Consider the following 12078-nt stretch of genomic DNA (forward strand, 5'->3'; position numbering starts at 1 on the left):
ATCTTAGCTGCATGCCATATTTCGTAGGCGTCTACGAAGCTACGCCTCGTGTGTATCTTGCCTAAGTTCAACTTTTTAGGAGAACCAACATTTTTAATTAATATTGATTAATAACACCTAAAGCAAATGCGCTTAAGGTGACTTTTGCGTCGTTCTGGCACTTGCGTTGCGTCTACATCTGACTTTGAACACACGCGCTTTAATTGATCCAATCCATAAGCTACGCAACGCCAATGTCAAAGCAACACACAAATAATTAAAAACTTACGTTCTTCTTTAATTTTCTTACATTTTAGAAAAAAAAATCGATTTTTTACCGCCGTTCAACTAAATAAAAAACATAATTTTGTATTGATGTCGATTTCGTGATCGATCAGCGGAGACGGCGGAACATATCCTCTTGGAATGTGACGCAATCTGATTAAGGCACAACAGACCAATGTTCGCAGTGCAATTCTCAATAAATTTTCGATCTATCTGTGGCAGGGACACTTTTAACGTGTTTTATTTCAAAGTGACTTTTTATTTGACAAATCACTGAATGAATTTTTTCAAATAAATTGCCTGTTAGCGTTAAGCGAAGATGGTGAAAACGGCCCCTGGAATTGTTACCTTATATAGCGAGAAAGTTAAGGTATGATGCATAGGTATAAAATGCTAGCGTGCATAAAATCATTTTTATTATATAAAAGTAGAACGACATTGAGATTTTGGTTTTGCTATTCTTAACACAAAGTTAAAATTAAGTTAAGTTAATAAATCGTAAAAATAAAAATCATGTTATTATAAAGTATTGTGAAGCCCCATAGATAAACTGAGTAATAGAATGAACATTGGTTTATATATTACATTTTTAAAATGAAAATCTCCTGCTAAAAAAGTAATAGAATGAACATTGGTTGGTATATTACATTTTTAAATTGAAAATCTCTTGCTAAAAAAGGAGCAAATCCTAACTACATATTTTCATTTTTGTACTTACCTACACTTCCTTTTGTGATTCAGTATTTTGGGCAAATTTTGAAAAAATTCTGAATGTCATTCCTTCATTATACTTCATTCGAGTGCCTTTTCTCACGGCCTTCGAGTGCCTTTCACTCTATTCGCAACATAACCTCAATTTAAGCTGCCAAACTATATAGTAAACAATGCCCCAGATGCATTGGCGCTATTAACTGCACACGTGTAAAAGAAGCCGGCAGCCGACATTGAAAACTCTTATATAAATAGAAAGGGATTCTTTTCAAAAAACGTGCAGTTAATATGCGGTTACAACCTACGTATACTCGCCGGCAACGCACGTTTTGGTGGAAGTACCCACGATGCTTTTATAAGGGCAAATAGCCTTTGTAAAGATTTCTTGGAAAGGCAATACAGCCTAGGTGCAAATACAAGTTGGCTTATTGGTGATTCTGGATACACGCTGCATCCATGGTTTATAACACCGTTTCGCGATCCGACAACAACTGGCCAAAACAATTTTAATTTTGCGCATATTACAGCTCGAAACTGCGTAGAGAGACTAAACGGCGTTCTAAAAAAAGTGTTTGCGTGTTTGTCCCATGAGCGCGGAGTGTTGGTGAAGCCTGAGTTTGCAGGCGAAATCATAAACGCCTGTCTGACTTTGCACAATTTTCGGCTGCAACATAGGAAAAGTATGCCAGACACAGCAACTGCGACTGAAAGTCCATCAGAAGTAGAGTTTCGTGAGGAAGACCGCCCAAACAACAGCTTACTACAACAAGGTCGGACGGTTCGGGAGAGGATAGTTAGACATTATTTCAATTAACCTTATACACTATTATATCTATATATATAAAAAAAGTGGTGTTAGTTACAATATTTGTATATTTATCTTTATGGAGTTTTTTTTTGTACTACCGACTGTTTTCTTTATTTATTGTAAATTTGTTTTTGGTTTCGGGTTTACAGTCCAATAAATCAGAAAAACGTCTTTTTTATTTTTTCGCCAACGTTTCGACCACCCTTTATTTTGGGCTTCTTCAGGGCCTAATGACAAAACACATGTAACTTAGTATATAAGGCCTTGTATTACAATAGAGGTTTAATAATAATTAATTACATATACAAACAAAAGTACATAAATAACACAGTTATTGAAATCACAAACTCTTACCCAAAATTACTGCGTTTTTCCTTGTCCAGTTGTTTTGTATAAATATTTTTTTTTCTGCATTGAGCAGAAATGGCCATATATAAAAGTTTTAAATTATAGGGTTTTGGGGTTAGTTTTTTTTTTTATAAATTTGAATAAAATTGAAAAGAAATAAGAAATAAAATGATCACAATGTAAATTCACGCAACGAACTATATTCGACGAACCATATTTGACGTTTGTTGATATTTTTTCAGCCGGTTCGTGCTTGATGGACTATGTAGAGCAACTGATGATTGTTGGCATCGTTAGAAAATACACGCGTATATGTCGCTGATGTTTTTAGCTTCTACGCTTCTTTTATTTACGCAGTTTTTACGAGGTTTTATAAATATCTCTTCTAATAGGATTCTTTTTCCCCAACTTTTCTCTCTGGCCAATACTTTGGTTACTTCGAAATCAAATCTATGTCCTAAAGTAATAGCGTGTTTCTTTCTTCTCATGATGTTGATATCGCGTTTATATATATGTTGAGATGTAGTGCCTATGTAGCTTTTCCTTCGCTGGCAGTCGATGCAGTCTATTTTGTATACAACGTTCTTTTCTCTCTGTGTTGGTATTTTGTCTTTAATCTTGTTGTACATGTTCCCAACATTGTTTTTATTTTTGTACGCAAAACGGACATTAGCAGTGAACTCTTTGAATTTGTAATACATTTGGTTACATACGGGAAATATGAAATTGTCATAGTTTTAATTTCTGCTGATTGTTGTTGGGCGTTGGTGCTCGTTAATATTGGAACTTATTTCTTTTCAATTTTATTCAAATTTATAAAAAAAATAATCCCAAAACCCTTTAATTTAAAACTTTTATATATGATCATTTCTCAACAAAGCAAAAAACAAAATATTTATACAAAACAACTGGACAAAGAAGAACGCAGTAATTTTGAGTAAGAATCTGTGATTTCAATAACTGTGTTACATATGTACTTCTGTTTGTACATATAATTAATTATTATTAAACCCCTATTGTAATGCAAGGCCTTTATATTAAGTTTTATGTTTTTTGTCATTAGGCCCTGAAGAAGACCAAATAAAAGATCGAAACGTTGGCGAAAAAATAAAAAAGGAGTTTTTCTGATTTATTGGACTGTAAACCCGAAATCAAAAAAAAAATATATTTATAGAGGATTAGCTGCATAAGACCGATACGACAGGCTTCAAGGATGGTGTGCTTATACTCTCTTTCACACAGATCGTACGTATGGGACAGGAGAGTAAATTTGATAAGTTTAGTACTGAAAAGCATAAATGAAAAAAACGAGTAAGGGTGTCTCAGCTCGAGTATAATCGAACGTTTTATTGTCAACGATGTAATGCAAAATTTTCATTTCTCACAATTTTATGATACACCTAATTAGGCGGGTGGTGAGATCACGTATATAGAATACGCCAATCTATAAAATTGACCCGTATAGCTGCCTTTGGGTCAATACTAAAAAATTAGTAACCTTTTATGCTGTAGGAATAGCAATCGTCTTTAATATAATTCTTCCGTAATAATTTTTTTCTTTCAGAATTTGTTCCACCAAAGGGTGACGATACAGCGATTATTATGTACACATCCGGTTCCAAAGGCACACCAAAAGGCGTTTTACCCTCACATAGCAACTGCATTGCTACAATGAAGGGATTTTGCGATGTGGTATTAGTTAAACCGGATGATGTCTTGATTGGGTAGGTAGAAAATTAAAATGGCGTACTTGCAATTATACTAAACTATTTTCTCTGCATGCAGTTTCCTTCCATTAGCACATGTTTTCGAGCTACTCGCCGAGAGTGTTTGCTTAATAACTGGAGTGCCTATTGGCTATTCAACGCCATTGACTTTAATTGATACCAGCAGTAAGATGTGATGTTTACCGGTTAGTATAGATTTTTTCAATATATATTTTTTTGCTGAGTACAATGATTTGGCTTTATTTCCCCCAGCGGGTTAGGGGGGGTCAGAATATACCCGCGGTAGGTATGCCTGTCGTAAGAGGCGACTAAAATACCAGATTCAAGGGGCTGTGTAGCGCAACCCTGCAGGTTGCCAGCGCAACATATAGCTTCTCCAAACCCAATTGTCAACCTCACCTATCCGCGGCGAATCCTGTTTCACTAACCGACGAGGCTCTGGCGACCCTAAGCTCCTTATGGAACTTGGGGTTGGGGAGGGAGGGGATGGCCTGAAGGTTTAATGTGGTCACATAAATCGTTCCCGAGATGGTCGGGCCAGCACCTTAATGATGCTGTGGTACCGGAGCGTACCGGATCTGTATCCGGCAAAGGACCATCACATCGATAACACTCCCCAAAGCCTTCGGGGAGCAACCTTATCGCTACAACAACAACAACAACATTTGGCTTTATACATAGTATATTTTATTTTACTTTAGCTAATTCTGGATCATATCTCCAAGGGTATTAACGATATAATCAATTCAGGATCTCCCTTCAAGAAAGCGCTTTTCGAATTTATCTATCAATATAAAGTTCGTTGCACGCAACGTGGCTTTCAAACACCGTTAATTAATAAGTAAATTATAAACGGCATTTAAAACAAATTACTTACTTACTTAATTGGCGCTTAACCGTCTAAACGGTTATGGCCGTCCAACAAGGCGCGCCAGTCGCTCCGCCAACCGGCGCCAATTGGTCACACCAAGGGAGTTTAAATCGTTTTCCACCTGGTCCTTCCAACGGAGTGGGGCCGCCCTCTACCTCTGCTTCCATAGGCGGAGCATCTTCTTTCATTCGTATAACATGGCCTAGCCAGCGCAGCCGCTGCGTTTTAATTCGCTGGACTATGTTGATGTCTGTGTATAGCTCGTACAGCTCATCATTAAATCTTCTTCGGTACTCGCCATCGCCAACGCGTAGAGGTCCATAAATCTTTCGAAGAACTTTTCTCTCGAACACTCCCAAAGCCGCTTCATCTGCTGTTGTCATGGTCCATGCTTCTGCCCCATATAGCAGGACGGGTACGATAAGTGACTTGTAGAGTATGATTTTCGTTCGCCGAGAGAGGACTTTACTTTTCAGTTGCCTACCTAGTCCAAAGTAGCATTTATTGGCAAGATTGATTCTTCGCTGGATTTCAGTGCTGATGTTGTTGCTAGTGTTGATGCTGGTTCCCAAATAAACGAAGCCTTTTACTATTTGGAATTATGGCTGCCAACAGTAGCGTGGTTGCCAAGGCGCATATGCGCTGACTCTTTGCTCGATGACAGCAGGTACTTCCCATCCACCCATCTTTACCGCTTCTTTTTCCAGCTTGGAGTAAGCAGAACTAACAGCGCGGGTGTTTAGGCCGATGATATCAATGTCATCAGCATATGCCAGTAATTGCACGCTTTTATAGTATATTTTTCCAGTGCGGTTAAGTTCTGCAGCTAGTATAATTTTCTCCAACATCAAAGTAAAGAAATCGCACGATAGGGGGTCACCCTGTCTGAAACCTCGTTTAGTTTCGAACGGCTCGGAGAGGTCCTTCCCAATTATGACTGAGCTGATGGTGTTGCTCAACGTCATTTTGCACAGCCGTATAAGTTTTGCGGGGAAACCAAATTCAGACATAGCGGCATAGAGGTAGCTCCTTTTCGTGCTGTCGAGGGCGGCTTTAAAGTCGACGAAGAGGTGATGTGTGTCGATTCTATTTTCACGGGTTTTCAAAGATTTGGCGCAATGTGAAAATCTGGTCGATGGTAGAAGCCGCACTGATAAGGTCCAGTCAGCCGGTTCACGGTGGGCTTCAATCTTTCGCACAATATACTTGAAAGGACCTTATATGCGATATTAAGAAGGCTGATTCCACGATAGTTGGTGCATTTTGCAGTATCCCCCTCCTTGTGGACTGGGCAAAGAACACTTAGATTCCAACCGTCGGGCGTGCTTTCGTCCGCCCATATTTTGCTAAGAAGCTGATGCATGCGCCTTACCAACTCCTCGCCGCCGAACTTGAATAGCTCCGCAGGCAATCCATCAGCGCCCACTGCCTTGTTGTTTTTCAATCTGGTTATTGCTATTCTAATTTCGTCATTATCGGGCGGGGGGACATATATTCCATCATCATCGATTGCGGGATCGGGTTCTTCATCTCTGCGCGATGAATTGCTGCCTCTATTTAGGAGAGCAGAGAAGTATTCCCTCCATAATCTAAGCACTCTCTTGACATCAGTTACAAGGTCGCCGTTTTCATTCCTACAGGAGTTTGCCCCGGTCTTAAAACCTTCCGTCTGTCGCCGTATTTTTTGGTAGAATTTTCGCGCGTTATTCCTGGTGGCTAGCAGCTTAAGCTCCTCGCACTCACGCCTTTCTGCTTCTGCTTTTTTCCTCCTGAAAAGGCGTCTCGCTTCCCTTTTCAACTCACGATAGCGTTCACACATTCCTCTTGTCGCGCTCGCTTTTAACGTAGCCCTGTAGTCAGCGTCTTTTCTTTCAGTTCCAACGCGGCATTCTTCATCGTACCAGTTGTTTTTTCGTGGCCGCCGGTAACCAATTTTTTCCTCGGCGGCAGTACGAAGTGCTTTGGAGATATGCTCACACTGCTCCTGTATTCGTTCAGGATGAGTTGTGCTCTCAGATAGCAGGTGTGAGAGTCGAGTGGCGAAATCATTGGCAGTCTGTTGTGATTGAAGCTTTTCGACGTCTAGCTTTCCTTGTGTTTTTTGTTCCTGGGTTTTATCTGCGTTGAGGCGGGTGCGTATTTTGGCTGCAACGAAATAATGGTCCGAGTCGATGTTAGGTCCTCGGATCGTGCGCACATCTAAAACACTGGAGGCATGCCGTCCGTCTATCACAACGTGATCGATCTGATTGCGAGCATTTCGATCAGGGGACAGCCATGTAGCTTGATGTATCTTTTTATGCATGAACCTCCAGCTGGATATGACCATGTTTCGAGCACCGGCAAAGTCAATCAGCCTCAGTCCGTTAGGAGAAGTTTCATTGTGTAGGCTGAACTTTCCGACTGTAGGGCCAAAAACACCTTCTTTGCCCACCCTGGCGTTAAAGTCGCCAAGCATGACTTTTATATCATGACGGGGGCAGCGCTCGTATGTGCGTTCTAATTGTCCATAAAAAGTGTCTTTCACCTCATCGTCTTTCTCCTCTGTCGGCGCATGGGCGCAGATGAATGATATATTAAAAAATTTTGCTTTTATTCGGATAGCGGCGAGACGCTCGTCCACAGGCGTGAACGCCAGCACTTGTAAAACAAATAAACATTTTATTTATATTTCAATTCACTCTCTACAGATTGGTTTTCCAGAAATTTGCTAAACTTATGGGTGAACGTATGCGCTTGATTATGTGCGGTGGTGCCCCACTCTCACCCGAAACGCATGAGCAAATCAAAACGTGCATGTACGCTTCATGAAAATCAATGTATTGATTTGACATTGCGGCAGAAGTAAATTAAAAGCGTACATTTTTCCGTTGCGCATGCAGAGTTTTTCGAAAAGGAAATTAATTTCAATATTTTCCAAAATTGTAGAAAAGAGGATACTGGCCGTTGATTGGCTACGGATAATTGTACAATTATGACTAGCAACATCGAAATTAGTGACCAAGGTGAAAAAGGCAAACAGTTTGAATAAACAAAATTATAAACAGCAGACAAAAAAGGAAACCATTTAATAAAGTTCTCACAGAACACAATTTTTTAACTATAATTATTAGTATATATAAATGATATTTTTGTTTAAATTATAATTATTAAATGTAATGGAAGTTGTAATGTGTTTTTAGGTGCTTTATTACGTTTATATTTATATTGTGTAATGAGTTAGAGGAAAAAGAAAACGTTATCTATTTGAATGCTGATTTATTTAATTACAATTATATGTATGTACTACTTTGCGACTATTGTTTCAATATTCAACATTTCTTCATTAAATTCATTTCATAGCAGTTTTGTATGAAATAGATACTTTGTATGTATGTACAGCTACGTTAAGAAAAATAGCAAAAATTAAACACAAATATATGTCAATTCTACGTATTTTGGTAAATTTATAAATTTTTTGAAGACACTTTTGGAGTTTCGTTAGTAAGATCCAAAAATTCTAGACGTTCTTCTTTTATTTCATTTGTCTGCAAATAAAAACATAAAATGTTAGTATATAAAAAATCAAACAGTAATAAACATATGAATTCACGACACAATCCAAAAAAACATTCGCCTTGCCGAACTTATTTTAAACCTTTGGGTTGCGACGTTTTTCCCGAGAATATTTATGTAAGTTTACCTCAGTAAATCCCGTTTCCTTTGTTCTGCCATCTCCGCCTATTAAATCTGAGGAAGGAACTCCAAAACTTCTGTAGCATTATGCGTCATGCCCACCTATGCAATACATTTGCGGCATTACGCATCATGAACTTCTATGCCAATGCATTTTTGTGAATTGACCACACGCAGCCATAGCGACATAAATTACATTGACCCAACCAGGGATGCACCTTAACGTTAAGCTAATCGTTTATCAAAAAATTTCCACCGTTTCCGTTGAAACACTTCGAAATATTATCGATAAAGAAATTATCAAAATAAATTGTATCTCGTTTTTAACTGAAACGAAAAGCTTTCGTTAACGTTAAAAACGTTTACAAAAACGTGATACTTTATGTTTGAATTGTGCTGGCAATGCTATAGCAATGGTGAATCCGTAAGGTGGCAACAACGAGCGCACATACACACACAAACTCTATGTAATTTGTTTGTGTAATTCGTTGGTGGTAATGTCAAAAATACTCTGAGAAATGTTCGTACTGTCAAAATTCATGAGAAAAGTTGCAATCAGCTTGGCTAATGCTTTCACCTTTAATGACTCCGCCATCAATCAGCTTTGCCAGCATAGTTTGAAATTAATAATCAACATAAACGATTTGATTTCGTTTTGATATGGCAGAAAACGAAACGAAATCATTTCGTTAATTTGACGATCTTAACGTTAATAAACGAAACGAAATGACTTCGTTTCGTTTATTAACGTTGATTATCGTAACGAAATGATATCGTTTCGTTGGTTAAGCATGCCTGGACCCAACACAGCGGTAAGCCAACATCAATGGAATGCCGAATATGAAACCCTTGTCAGTTCACACCTTACTATCTTTTTGCTCAGTCACTCACCCCGGTCAATACACTTGCCGATCGTCAATGTTAGTTTGTCACCAAAATATTTACACACAACTAATTTACATTGTTTACTTTGTTAATGTGAATTACCCAAATATTCACATACAAACTTTTTACATGGTTCATATACATATCAATCTGCTGACGTTGCATACTATTACTACAAATCTACATGTATACATACTAGGGCGGGTCGATTTAAAAATCGCTCATTGCTTTGTGAAAATCGTATTCTAGGGATCAAAATAAGAAACTTTGCCGAAGGAACCATACCTCTAAAACGAATTCTGATGTCCCCCCTTTGGGTCGAACTTTTAGGTAGGGGCAATTTCAATTCTACCTGCTGTGTCTTGTGGTGGCTTAAAAAAAACAACACAAGCAATTTTGCGATCTGCAATTGTGTCACAGTGATACCTTCATTTTTTAAAACGGTTGAATAGAAAACCCACACAACTATGTTTACGACATGCAAATGCATCACAGTGATGCCTTGGTTTTAAAAGGGGGTTGTAAAAACGCTAATTTCTAATAATTTTTTTTAATTTATTTTCTATTACTAAGTTAAATTCATTCTTTCGTTTACATATGTTCTGATTAAATAAGTTTCTAAAGAGAAAAATAAGCTCCAAAAAGAAAAAACATAGGCATTTCAAAGTGGGATTTTTCAAAATTTGCCCCTACGACCCAATAGGGGGGAACTCCAGAATTCGTTTTAGAGGTATGTCCCTTCGGCAAAGTTTCTTATTTTGATCCCTAGAATATGATTTTCACAGAGCAATGGGCGAGTTTTCCACAAATCGACCCGGCCTAATGCATACCATTAATACAAATCTACATATATGCATACCATTTATGCAAATCTACATATTTTTAGTTCGTAAGTATTAGAATAATTATGAATGTATAGGTTAAGAAATTATGTATAAAAGGGAAAGAATTTCTTTTAATAAAGACAATTACTATCTGACTCCCAAAGTGAGCAAATATTTTATTTTTGAATATTTAAACCTTTTTCATGGCGATCCTGCCAAAGATTAACTTGGAGGAAAATCCTGCCAGCTTGTTCAGAAATTGGCAAAACTGCTAAAGATCTTGCTGGAGCAAAAGATCCTGACAGATCTGGCTAAAGATCTGAAAGGTCCTGCCAAGTTTAAAAAAAATCGAAAATCTACTAAACGTACTTCCACAATATCGAGAAATGTGCTTGAAGAAAAAACCGCTTGGAAAATATACTACTGAAGAAAAACAAACCCACCTTAAAAGGCAATTCTTATTATGCTAATAAAGCTGTGGCAAAAAGTATGATGGCAAAACGAAGGAGTTATTGACGGGTGCTCGAATGAACAAATATCACAATTGAAGGGAATGCCGGCGAGCATGAAGAAGTGTAATATAAATCGGCAACAAGGCAACTAATAATGTATGACAGGACATAATGGGCAATTCGACTGGCAGCGGATATTAAGTATACTTAAATAATTTAAAACTTAGAATAACTTGAGCGGCCCTGTGACGCTTACACTTTTTGTACAATAGGAGATATTAAAAACAAAAAAAATATATATATATGTAAAGACTAAAAAAAAAAACAGAATATTTTTAAACATTGTTAAAAATTAAAGAATTGTTTGAGTAAATTGGAATGCCAGCTAAATACTAGGAACACCCCATTGCATGGGAAGATAAAGTAATTATAGATAAAGGAAAGGTAGACTACGAAAAACAACTGAAATGGTTAAAATCATGTTTGAAGACAATAGGTATGACTAGGGAACCAACCCTAGAGGATGTGGTAAAACCTACGACCAAAGAAGAGGAAATAGCTAAGATGATCAGGATGACTTTCCCCGATAAGGATCAATATTAAAATTATTATATCTTTGAAAAAAAATTCTATTTATGCATAAATTAAAATGAAACAAAATCGCTTCGGAATAAAGTTTTAGATATTTTTGTAAAATTAGTTAAAAGAAAAAAAAACATATATACTAAACTATTAAATCATACAAATTTTTTAAATGTTAATTATTTTGTAAAATTAATTAAACAAAAGAAAATAAAAGTGTACTTAATTATTAATTTGAAAACAAAAAAATATAAAATTAGAAAATTTTTTTTAAGGAAAAATTTTAAATATCTAAATTAAAAAGGAAAAATACTAAAGTAAAACAAAATTACAATTTTAGAAATAAATGGTTGAAATACCTATTAATTAAATAAGGTAAATTTATTAAAAATTAAATAAGGTAAAGAGTAAAATGGAATGTTTGAATAAAGATTAAAATTAAAGCTTAAATTAACAAATATTTTTTTCCCCAAGGAATCAGCAATACATTTTTTTCTCTTGAATTTCCTCTTTCAATCGAAATGTCTTGGTGGACAAAAATAGCTCAAGGCATCATGATAGCGATAGCCGGATACGAGTTAGGGAAGGAAAACTCGGAATCAACGGAGAATAGAGTCGTAAAATATGAATCACCAGCTGAACCAGAAACAAAAGCTGCTCCAAACATTCCAGATGATTGGCAAGCAGTTTTAATCTGCGTTATCGTGCTATTGACCATTGCCATAGCCACGATACTTAAAATATATATAGAAATTAAATGTAGGCAGTTGAAAAATGCTCAAGCACGCATTTAATATTCAAAGTACTCTAAACCTCTTTAAAACCAAACCCAAAGCTGAGGAAGAGCAACAAATAAGTATAATAATAACTCTTAAAATTTCCTAATCAACAGTAAGGGCAGACTCATTAACCCTGCCAAAATTTAATAGCA

This window comes from Eurosta solidaginis, chromosome 1 (genome assembly GCF_040869045.1).
Source record: "Eurosta solidaginis isolate ZX-2024a chromosome 1, ASM4086904v1, whole genome shotgun sequence".
NCBI lineage: Eukaryota > Metazoa > Arthropoda > Insecta > Diptera > Tephritidae > Eurosta > Eurosta solidaginis.